The following is a 9,691-nucleotide window of genomic DNA, read 5'->3' as shown; positions in this document are numbered from 1 at the left end:
GATGAGCATACCTCAACTTTCTCACTCTTTTTTGCCACTTTTGCCAGCTTTTTGGAAACATGTTGCAGGCATCAAATTCCAAATGAGCTAATATTTGCAAAAAAAACCAAAGTTTCTCAGTGTGAACATGAAATATCTTGTCTTTGCAGTCTATTCAATTGAATATAAGTTGAAAAGGATTTGTTGTATTCTCTTTTTATTTACCATTTACACAACGTGACAACTTCACTGCTTTTGTATAATTGAAGATTTCCACTTAATGTATCCATGCTACATCTACTCATCTTTGGGTAATAACAAACATGTCAGAATAGTTCTTAACGTACATTTGTACTGCAATGACGCTGTTTCACAATATGTATTCTAGTTGGGTGAAGTGTGTATGAGGAAATGTAAATACATTATTTGTTTTTATTGAGCTATCTTTACATGTATTCTGAACCTGATATCTAACTGCCATGCTAACACTGCAACACTGTGGGCTAGATGCTAATTTAAAAATATATGTTTATTTGAATTGGTGATTATCAGCATTGTAGAGAAAAAAAATACACAATAAAATAAAACAAGTCATATATACATAATTTACATTTTGTGTTATCACAAATATATACCAAAGAATATTTATTTAACACACAAATTGATGCTTATTTATGGATATTTCTTTGCTAACACTCTTCATGAAAATAGTTTTCATTAAACTCCAGCAAAAACACTAAAAAGGTGTTTGATTGTTTATGCTGTGGCGCCATCTTTTGGACGAGTTTGCTCACTGCGTGTGAGCGTCTACAGTGTATCCCTCTATTTTGTGCCTTCAATCGGAAGTAGAAGTGTGGTTCCATCTTCTAGTTGTCCATAGCGTTTCTACTTGTATGTATTCTTCATTCATCACTCCAATCAACGTTTGTAAGTTTTACAATATAACTAAAACTATTCTTACTTACTAAAGTGTCCCATGTGGGATGTCTGTAGGAGTGTTTTCATACATGCCATCGTAATGTAGTCAAGCTAGCGTTGTTAGCATTAGCAGTCTATTCAATTGAATATAAGTTGAAAAGGATTTGTTGTATTCTCTTTTTGTTTACCATTTACACAACGTGACAACTTCACTGCTTTTATGGTTTGAATTTAATTTCTGTATTTTAAATGTATTTATCCTTCATCTGTGTTTTGTCCCAGTGAGATCTCTAGCAAAGGGGACAAGACTGCCGGGAGTAGGGACGCTAACATACCAATGTTGACATGTTTAATGACAATAAAAAGGCTCTCATACAAACAGTGCCATGGTTTTCTAGGCCACACTGTGTTGGGTTACGTAACATGTCGTCATAGATCCCAAGTACCAGACTCCCATGACCCCTCAGTCACAATGGATGCCTTCTATGACCCGGCCTCTGGGACGGGCTACTCATGCCTGACAACAGTCACGTCTTCTCTTCACGGCTTTTATTACGCGGCTTGAAATACACCACCGTGCTCACAGTGGGCGGAGCTGCCACCACAATAATCAGGTTTTGGCTCGGTCTCCGTGAAGAACGGGAGTGCGACTCGTGACTGTGAGAAAATACCCCCAGCAGACGCATCATCGTGGGAAGGTGTCGCACTTGTTTACCTTCTCTCCGGTGCGAGCTAAGATCAGTCACGTTGGACAAGCACACCTGTTCCACTCTCAAGTCTCTGGCAGGACGTGTCATTGTGGAGATATTTACGAGCCGGTGAAGAGTCATACCCAGGAGTCGGTCATGTGCAAAACAGTCCTTACTTTCCTCTTCGGTCATCTTCTTGTTGCTCCCGCCCATGAAGGGATGAGAACATTTGACCTAATTAGGCCGTACTTCTTACTTTGTTTGACCTGATGTTTCTTAACCACTCACCAAAATGATCTGCTGTGGTCCATACGGGCCAGGGGTCAGCAACCGGAAATGTTGAAAGAGCCATATTGGACCAAAAATACGAAAAACAAATCTGTCTGGAGCCGCAAAAAATGAAAAGCCGTATATAAGTGTTATATTGAAGGCAACACATGATGTAATATTAGCCTACTATCAAAATGACTTTAAAAGTATTATATAAGTGTTATAATGAAGGCAACACATGATGTAAGTGTCTATATTATTTATAATAGCCTACTATCAAAATTAATTTAAAAGTCTCATATAAGTGTTATAATGAAAACAACACATGATGTAAGTGTCTATATTAGCTATATTAGCCAACTATCAAAATGACTTTAAAAGTCTTATATAAGTGTTATAATGAAGACAACACATGATGTAAGTGTCTATATAAGCCTACTATCAAAATGACTTTAAAAGACTTATATAAGTGTTATAATGAAGACAACACATGATGTAAGTGTCTATATTAGCCTACTATCAAAATGATTTTAAAAGTCCTATATAAGTGTTATAATGAAGGCAACACATGATGTAAGTGTCTATATTATTTATAATAGCCTACTATCAAAATTAATTTAAAAGTCTTATATAAGTGTTATAATGAAAACAACACATGATGTAAGTGTCTATATTAGCCTACTATCAAAATGACTTTAAAAGACTTATATAAGTGTTATAATGAAGACAACACATGATGTAAGTGTCTATATTAGCCTACTATCAAAATGACTTTAAAAGACTTGTATAAGTGTTATAATGAAGACAACACATGATGTAAGTGTCTATATTAGCCTACTATCAAAATGACTTTAAAAGTTCTATATAAGTGATATAATGAAGGCAACACATGATGTAAGTGTCTATATTATTTATAATAGCCTACTATCAAAATTAATGTAAAAGTCTTATATAAGTGTTATAGTGAAAACAACACATGATGTAAGTGTCTATATTAGCCTACTATCAAAATGACTTTAAAAGTCTTATATAAGTGTTATAATGAAGACAACACATGACGCAAGTGTCTATATTAGCCTACTATCAAAAATGACTCTAAAAGTCTTATATAAGTGTTATAATGAAGACAACACATGATGTAAGTGTCTATATTAGCCTACTATCAAAGTGACTTTAAAAGTCTTATATAAGTGTTATAATGAAGACAACACATGACGCAAGTGTCTATATTAGCTATATTAGCCTACTATCAAAATGACTTTAAAAGTCTTGTATAAGTGTTATAATAATAATAATTATTATTATTATAATTCATATATAAGTGTTATAATGAAGACAACACATGATGTAAGTGTCTATATTAGCTATAGTAGCCTAGTATCAAAATGACTTTAAAAGTCTTATATAAGTGTTATACTGAAGACAACACATGACGCAAGTGTCTATATTAGCTATATTAGCCTACTATCAAAAATGACTCTAAAAGTCTTATATGTGTTATAATGAAGACAACACATGATGTTAGTGTCTATATTAGCCTACTATCAAAGTGACTTTAAAAATCTTATATAAGTGTTATAATGAAGATGATGTGTCTATATTAGTTACATTAGCCTACTATCAAAATGACTTTAAAAGTCTTATACAAGTGTTATACTGAAGACAACACATGACGCAAGTGTCTTTATTAGCTATATTAGCCTACTATCAAAAATGACTCTAAAAGTCTTATATGTGTTATAATGAAGACAACACATGATGTTAGTGTCTATATTAGCCTACTATCAAAGTGACTTTAAAAATCTTATATAAGTGTTATAATGAAGATGATGTAAGTGTCTATATTAGTTACATTAGCCTACTATCAAAATGACTTTAAAAGTCTTATATCAGTGTTATAAAAATAATAATAATAATAATTATTATAATTATTATATAAGTGTTATAATGAAGACAACACATGATGTAAGTGTCTATAGTAGCTTTATTAGCCTACTATCAAAAGGACTTTAAAAGTCTTATATAAGTGTTATAATGAAGACAACAATGATGTAAGTGTCTATATTAGCCTACTATCAAAATGACTTTAAAAGTCTTATATACGTGTTATAATGAAGGCAACACATGATGTAAGTGTCTATATTAGTTGTATTAGCCTACTATCAAAATGACTTTAAAAGTCTTATATAAGTGTTATAATGAAGGCAACACATGATGTAAGTGTCTATATTAGCCTACTATCAAAATGACTTTAAAAATCTTATATACGTGTTATAATGAAGGCAACACATGATGTAAGTGTCTATATTAGTTGTATTAGCCTACTATCAAAATGACTTTAAAAGTCTTATATAAGTGTTATAATGAAGGCAACACTTGATGTAAGTGTCTATATCAGCCTACTACAAACCCCGTATATGAGTTGGGAAATTGTGTTAGATGTAAATATAAACGGAATACAATGATTTGCAAATCCTTTTCAAGCCATATTCAGTTGAATATGCTACAAAGACAACATATTTGATGTTCAAACTCATAAACTTAATTTTTTTTTGCAAATAATAATTAACTTAGAATTTCATGGCTGCAACACGTGCCAAAGTAGTTGGGAAAGGGCATGTTCACCACTGTGTTACATCACCTTTTCTTTTAACAACACTCAATAAACGATTGGCAACTGAGGAAACTAATTGTTGAAGCTTTGAAAGTGGAATTCTTTCCCATTCTCGTTTTATGTAGAGCTTCAGTCGTTCAACAGTCCGGGGTCTCCGCTGTCGTATTTTACGCTTCATAATGCGCCACACATTTTCGATGGGAGACAGGTCTGGACTGCAGGCGGTCCAGGAAAGTACCCGCACTCTTTTTTTACGAAGCCACGCTGTTGTAACACGTGCTGAATGTGGCTTGGCATTGTCTTGCTGAAATAAGCAGGGGGGTCCATGAAAAAGACGGCGCTTAGATGGCAGCATATGTTGTTCCAAAAGCTGTATGTACCTTTCAGCATTAATGGTGCCTTCACAGATGTGTAAGTTACCCATGTCTTGGCCACTAATACACCCCCATACCATCACACATGCTGCCTTTTGAACTTTGCGTCGATAACAGTCTGGATGGTTCGCTTCCCCTTTGGTCTGGATGACACGATGTCGAATATTTCCAAAAACAATTTGAAATGTGGACTCGTCAGACCACAGAACACTTTTCCACTTTGCATGAGTCCATCTTAGATGATCTCGGGCCCAGAGAAGCTGACGGCGTTTCTGGGTGTTGTTGATAAATGGCTTTTGCCTTGCATAGTAGAGCTTTAACTTGCACTTACAGATGTAGCGACCAACTGTATTTAGTGACAGTGGTTTTCTGAAGTGTTCCTGAGCCCATGTGGTGATATCCTTTAGAGATTGATGTTGGTTTTTGATACAGTGTCACGGTCATTCAATGTTGATTTCCGGCTATGCCGCTTACGTGGAGTGATTTCTCCAGATTCTCTGAACCTTTTGATGATATTATGGACCGTAGATGTTGAAATCCCTAAATTTCTTGCAATTGCACTTTGAGAAACGTTGTTCTTAAACTGTTTGACTATTTGCTTACGCAGTTGTGGACAAAGGGGTGTACCTCGCCCCATCCTTTCTTGTGAAAGACTGAGCATTTTTTGGGAAGCTGTTTTTATACCCAATCATGGCACCCACCTGTTCCCAATTAGCCTGCACACCTGTGGGATGTTCCAAATAAGTGTATGATGAGCATTCCTCAACTTTATCAGTATTAATTATTAAAAGTTAATTATTCTTTGTAGCATATTCAATTGAATATGGGTTGAAAATGATTTGCAAATCATTGTATTCCGTTTATATTTACATCTAACACAATTTCCCAACTCATATGGAAACGGGGTTTGTATTAAAATGACTATGTGTCGCAGGCTGAAGCAATTCTTCGTTGACAGAAATGTTGAAATGTAATATTTATTCTACATATTTTTAGAACATTAGAAAACATTAGTAAATCAGAGGCTACTCAGAGGGTGAGATAACTCCTGGAAATGACAGTCTTAGAATGACCAAAGGTATAGATGTGTTGGAGCCTATCTATATTATTTATGTATTAATTGTTTTGACACTGAAATCAAATAATGTCAATAAAGATGTTGATGAATTATTGGATGTTTTAGATTTCATTGTGATTGACTGATTGTTTTCAGCTGCTCACGCTCCTACTGGTGAGTCACTTCCTCCTCCTATAATTAAGAAGACATGACAGCTGGGTGCGCTTTGTCTGTCTATCATGTTGAAGGAGTGAGGAGTGAAACAGTTTGTTTACCGCTAAATAAGTTATTTTGATTATGCTGAAGTCAACCACGGAGAATATGTTTTGTTTGTGAAAATAAATGATGATCATTTGGAATCTCGACATATCTCCGCGAGTGCTTATTAAGGAATTTAGTGAGTCATAAACCTCCTCCTCAGGACTACTCTGCATTACTTTAGTTTTAGTTTTTTGAACTTTTTGAACGCACGAGTAGCCGTAACAAGATGTGTGTGTCCAAGTTAAAGGAAACATCTTCTTCTAATGGATTTACTACAATCTTTGCAAGCTGGGTGACGTTTGCTGTGGTCTGGAACAACATGGCACACAAACAATTATGAAAAATGCAGCCAATATTACAAACCCCAAAAGCAGTGAAGTTGTCACGTTGTGTAAATGGTAAATAAAAAGAGAATACAACAAATCCTTTTCAACTTATATTCAATTGAATAGACTGCAAAGACAAGATATTTCATGTTCACACTGAGAAACTTTGGTATTTTTTGCAAATATTAGCTCATTTGGAATTTGATGCCTGCCACATGTTTCCAAAAAAGCTGGCACAAGTGGCAAAAAAGACTGGGAAAGTTGAGGAATGCTCATCAAAGACTTATTTGGAACATCCCACAGGTGAACAGGCTAATTGGGAACAGGTGGGTGCCATGATTGGTATAAAAGCAGCTTCCATGAAATGCTCAGTCATTCACAAACAAGGACGGGGCGAGGGTCACCACTTTATCAACAAATGCCTGAGCAAATTGTTTAAGAACAACATTTCTCAAGCAGCTATTGCAAGGAATTTAGGGATTTCACCATCTACGCTCCGTAATATCATCAAAAGGTTCAGAGAATCTGGAGAAATCACTGCACGTAAGCCATGATATTACGCACCTTGGATCCCTCCGGCGCTACTGCATCAAAAAGCCACATCAGTGTGTAAGGGATATCACCACATGGGCTCGGGAACACTTCAGAAACCCACCGTCAGTAACTACAGTTGGTCGCTACATCTGTAAGTGCAAGTTAAAACTCTACTATGCAAAGCCAAAGCCATTTATCAACAACACCCAGAAATGCCGCTGGCTTCCCTGGGCCCGAGCTCATCTAAGATGGACTCATGCAAAGTGGAAAAGTGTTCTGTGGTCTGATGAGTCCACATTTCAAATTGTTTTTGGAAACTATGGACATTGTGTCCTCCGGACCAAAGAGGAAAAGAACCATGGGGACTGTTCTAGGGTGAAAGTGTAAAAGGCAGCATGTGTGATGGTATGGGGGTGTATTAGTGGCCAAGACATGGGTAACTTACACATCTGTGAAGGCACCATTAATGCTGAAAGGTACATACAGCGCTTGGAGCAACATATGTCGTTATCATGGACGCCCCTGCTTATTTCAGCAAGACAATGCCAAGCCACGTGTTACAACAGCGTGGCTTCATAGTAAAAGAGTGCGGGTACTAGACTGGCCTGCCTGTAGTCCAGACATTGAAAATGTGTGGTGCAATATTAAGGCTAAAATAGCACAAGGGAGCTTTTAGCTATTCCTCGTCCTTCAGTGATAATGCTACTTGTAAGAAACGTACTTTATTTGTCACCATGGAGGCCAGGATTAGTGATTTAGAAGTAGCAAAAACACTGTGGATGGGCGTTAGCCGCTAGTGAGCTAGCCATGTGTTAAAGCAGCTCTTCCTGAGGGTGTTTCAGTGTTATAACTTCACTTTTATCTTTACTTTTTACACCAAAATGCGTCCATTCTCCCTTTTCTGTCTACACACTATGTGTCTGCTTGTAAGTACTCGGTGTGTGTCCGCTGCCCAACATGCTCCTCTGCTCCTAAAAACCAGCAATGTCACAATGCGAGGCGGTATAGTACCGAATGTGATTCATTAGCATGGCGGTACTTTACTGGTATACCGTACAACCGTAGTTGGGTGCGTGTCAGCCACAAGTCTTGCTCTCCGCCCACCGAAACAAAGATTGTGAATGACTGAAAAGAGGGCTCACTGCGTTCAGTGAATTGTACTGCTAAATAAAGGTGCTGAGACCTCTTTCTCCCTGTTTAAAATGATTGATGCCGGCTAAGTATTGCAACTTTAATTGATAGATTTTTAGTTATTGACTACCGGCCCAGGCCTCGTCGCCATCAAAACCTGTTCCAAGGTGCAAGTGTCGTGTTTGTTTTGTTGCCTTGTTGTTTCCTTCAAAACTTTTGATTGGAGGGGAAAAAAACAACAACTTAGCCTCGTGTAGTTTGGTGATCGCACAAATTAAAACTTCAATGTCGATGAATCAAACTGAATTTAAAACCGTGACCTTCCTCAGGCGCAAAACACTACCATGTTGGACTATACCTCCTCACAGACACGTCAGGTGACCGACACGGTCATGGTCATCACACTGTGAGGCTCCTCCTCATTTTGGCCTGAGGTGGCGATTTAGGTCCAAAAAGCGAGGGCCTTTCTTGGCAGCGAGGTGTGAGAAAAGGTGGGCGCTTACTGGAGAGTCGTCACAGACTTATAGGGGAGGGAGGCAAAGACACGGACCGAGGAGCACACAGGAGGACCACCAGAGACCTGAGGTAAGATCATCAGTCATTCTCATCCTCATACGGGAATATGGTAATATGGTATTTATCAACATAAAACTGATGCATCTTTTCTAGGAAGGAAGTAGTTGCAAAGTTTTCATCCTATTCGGCACCGCCAGTTGCCGTTAAGTGCATGGTCATTACTTATGAATACCTTTATTATGTGTTTGAAAAGTTGTGTTGTCTTTTATCCTAACACTAGCTTTAATGACGAATGTCAAAGTTTGCCAAGAATGTAAAAGATGCATCATAAACCCCCTGCAGCATCTCCACAATAAACCAAAATAATCTCCAGTGCCAGCTGGTGCGTCCACATGGCCACGTGCTTTTTAAACATGACCTTAACAAAGTCTTTTTAAGCACTTTTACGACATGCTCGGACACTCGCAGTCTACACGCGCAGGTGGCGTTTACTGCGGCGTGCGCCCGCGTGGAGCGCGGCAGGAATGTGCTTGGTTTTTGCGGCCCAAAGCACGTACCTGCAGGTAGTGAAGTATGAGAACTTTCAAAGTAAATGTCAGAAAAACTAATCTATTGATTTGATGTTGTTCATGTCATTTCACTGAAAAATAACCATTTTAGAAATAGTCTTAGATATCTAACAAATGTCTTTTTAATTGCAAGTTCAATTTAACACAAACATATAGTTTTCCATTAAAAACATTTTTTTTTACAGGAAAATTAAATTTGGTTTAAATTTAGCCAAACATAATAATAATAATAATAACAATAATAGATTGTATTTGTAAAAAGCAATTTACATTGAGCAAACAACCTCAAAGTGCTACAGTGTATTAAAAAAAAATTAAAAGATAATACAATAAATAAATAAAAATAAAAACTAGAACAGCCTAATAGCCAGAACTAGCACGCATAAAAATCTAAAAATATGGGAAGGGTTGGTGGAATTTTTTTATTTGTTTATTTTATTTTTATTTTTTTTA

Source organism: Nerophis lumbriciformis, linkage group LG03, assembly GCF_033978685.3.
Source record: "Nerophis lumbriciformis linkage group LG03, RoL_Nlum_v2.1, whole genome shotgun sequence".
Lineage (NCBI taxonomy): Eukaryota > Metazoa > Chordata > Actinopteri > Syngnathiformes > Syngnathidae > Nerophis > Nerophis lumbriciformis.
This window is presented reverse-complemented; position numbering follows the sequence as displayed.